General features: G+C 45.1%; 1 long non-coding RNA gene across 1 annotated transcript; it reads left to right on the forward strand.

Moving 5' to 3' along the window:
* Window positions 1–1,636: 1,636 nt before the first annotated feature.
* LOC125503096 lies at window positions 1,637–2,395 on the forward strand. Its single transcript, XR_007280684.1, has 2 exons — window positions 1,637–1,880; window positions 1,933–2,395. It is a non-coding gene; the product is annotated as an uncharacterized LOC125503096 (long non-coding RNA).
* The last annotated feature ends 490 nt before the right edge of the window (window positions 2,396–2,885 follow it).

Below are 2,885 nucleotides of genomic sequence, written 5' to 3' on the forward strand. Positions count from 1 at the left end.
TGGCGAGTTTTGAAGGTTTTTTGGCACTCTTTTGCTTCTAGCTCCTTCACTATTGGAGATATTTGAAAACCGTCAATAACGCGATTAATGCGCACCCAATTTCCAAAATGTTGACGTTCCAAACATTGAAATCGAATACAGGACTTTGGAGTTATGGCCAATTTTCAAGGATTTTTGACACTCTTTTGCTTGTAGCTCCTTTGCTATTGGAGATATTTGAAAACAGTCAATCACACGCTTAAAGCGGATTTAATTTGCAACATTCTGGCGTCTAAAACATTGAAATCGAACATAGAACTTTGGAGTTATGGCCAATTTACAAGGTTTTTTGACACTCTTTTGCTTGTAGCTCCTTTGATATTGGAGATATTTGAAAACAGTTAATTACACGATTAAAGCAGACCGAATTTCAAGAATTTCGGCGTTTAAAATACTGAAATCAAATAGCGAACTTTGGAGTTATGGCCAATTTTCAAGGTTTTTTGACACTGTTTTGCTTGTAGCTTCTTTGCTATTGGAGATATTTGAAAAAGGTCAATCACGTGATTAAATCGGACTCTCCTGTCCTCCATCCTGCTGGTGAAGGTTTCTCCATGTGGAGGTCACTGTTGAAGGTGCAAGCAAAAGAAAGCCGTTCTCTCGCGGGAAGCTCATCTGCTCTTTAGTGAATTTCTTTCTTGCATAACTGTCATTTTGAAAGCTCGAGGGAAACTAGTAAAACTTCTGCAAACTCCAGTTGATTGTCCTCCATCTTTCTCGTGAAACCTTCCCCATGTGGAGGTCGCTGTTGAAGGTACGAGCCAACTAACTTTGTCCTCCTCTAAGGCACTTGGCTGACTTTCGCCGCCTCCTAACTAGGCAAGTTTCTACAGCAGAAAGAAACTCAAACCACCTTTAGAAACTCCATTAAAGCCTCTTTGATTTTGGTGTTAGCGACTTTTCAAACCGACCATCATCAAGGAAGTTACGGGCAACTGAAGTATGTTCTCTCCTAAGACCTCCAACTGCACTTCAGTCAACTTCTCTGCCCCCCAACTCAGCGAGTTTCCAAAATTGGGAAAAACTACAACCAGTTTCGGAAACGCCGTTTCAGTGGCTTCAACTTTGCTCTTTACCGGGTTTGAATCACACTGTCGCCCTCAAAGTTACAGGCAAAAGCAGGCGGTTGCCTCCACTAACCCTCAACAGCACTTTGAGCAACTTCCCAGCCTCCCAACAACTCCCACAGGTGCAAAACACTGCTTAAAAGCCCGTTTGAAGATCTTCCAGGTTGGTTCAAACAATTTTTCGCTGAAATTTTTTTTTTCGAAAAAATGAGGCTTGAAGCTCCAAATTTTTCATAACCCCGAAGTTTTTCATAACCCGAAGAAGATGATTTAATGTTCTTTCGTACAAACTGAAAATGGTGAAAATCGGCCGGGTATTAAGGAAGTTATGGGCAAAAGAGCAGTTTTTTGAAAAAAACTGCGAAGTCGCCTCCTTTGACACAGAGAGCAAGTTTGCCCCCTAACTTCCTTAGCACTGGGGCGATTTGCATCGCGTCCACTTTGCTGAAAAGCGCACGAGTTCGGCAAAACAGGGCCGGTTTGCGATTGACAATCCAGCCAAAAGTGTCAAAGTTATCAGCTGTCAAAGTGGGAAAACCCCCCCACTCTATGACCGGTGCAAGTTTTGCGCGTAACTTCGTTAATACTGGAGGGATTTTCAAAATTTCAACTTCCCCGAACACGTCAGGGTGTCCCAAAAAAACCCACCAGGCCAATAACGCAAAAACGTGGCAGCTGCAAGCAATTTTCTGCCCCAAAACCGACCCCCCTATCAGTGCTGCACGCTCCAGCCGAGATCGATCCATGCGAGCCGCCCGACCACTCCAGACTAAAGTAAATTGGAGATTTTTCAAAGCAATTTGTAAGTGAAGGGAATTCATTGCAGCAACATCGATAAAATATCGTCCAGTCGGGCGCACAGCGTTCCGAACAATCGGCAACCTTTGACGGCACCAATCGCATGATTGGCTTGTTGCCGCTGCTGCTGCATCAACATAATTCATCGGGAAACAGTCACGCAGTGTTGCCACATTGGGCCGATCGGCCTATTTGTTGCACGCCCCCTGTAAGGAGCGCTGGCCGCCACGCGGCCCGTTCCAGCCACGCGATTGGCTTAAACAGCCGTCGGCATGGCAACGGGTGAGTTTACCGGGGCCGATCAATAAGATTGATGGTTTCGGCGATGGGGTTTTCTCTATTTTTATAACAGTTTTCCATATTGACCGGTGGACACTTCAGTGGATGGAAGTGACTAATGAAAGGCGAGCATTTCGAGCGAAAAAACACTGCCAGCCTGATATTCGATGAGATATTGAAAGCGGCATCGTTATTATAGAAATCATTTTTCATTCGTGTGATTTATTCGAATGGCTTTTTTCCGTCTTTTATGAAAAGAGTGAAATTCGGTTCGGTGGCTGATTTTTTGGCGATTTGTCAACGTCGGGGGTGCGAGGGGTCGATTTTTGGGCCCGCGAGGGCAAGGGGGGATTGGAGGCAGTTGATTGGGGGGCTTTGGAATGGTGTGGGAGGCGATTTCTTCGGCTGGCATCCTGCTCAGCTCAAGGGTGCGGTTTTGGGCGGTTGCCTGGGTAAGGGCGGGTGGGTTCCAAAATCCAAACAATTGGGCAGCAAGCGGCTGAAGTTCCCTATTGGGGAGTTTTGGAATTTTGAAAATCCGTTGAGAAACGTCGGAGTTATGAGCGATTTTTGGGTTGAAAAATTCTGACTTTTTCCCCCCAATTTTGGAGCCTTCATATTTTTGACGTTTTGAGCTGAAAGTCAAATGTCAAACATGCGAATTTTTGGAAAAATCGTGGGCTGTTCAGGGCCGCTTAAATT

Source organism: Dendroctonus ponderosae, unplaced genomic scaffold (genome assembly GCF_020466585.1).
Source record: "Dendroctonus ponderosae isolate FM_Combo_2020 unplaced genomic scaffold, Dpon_F_20191213v2 Dpon_F_20191213_12, whole genome shotgun sequence".
In the NCBI taxonomy this organism is placed as follows: Eukaryota; Metazoa; Arthropoda; class Insecta; order Coleoptera; family Curculionidae; genus Dendroctonus; species Dendroctonus ponderosae.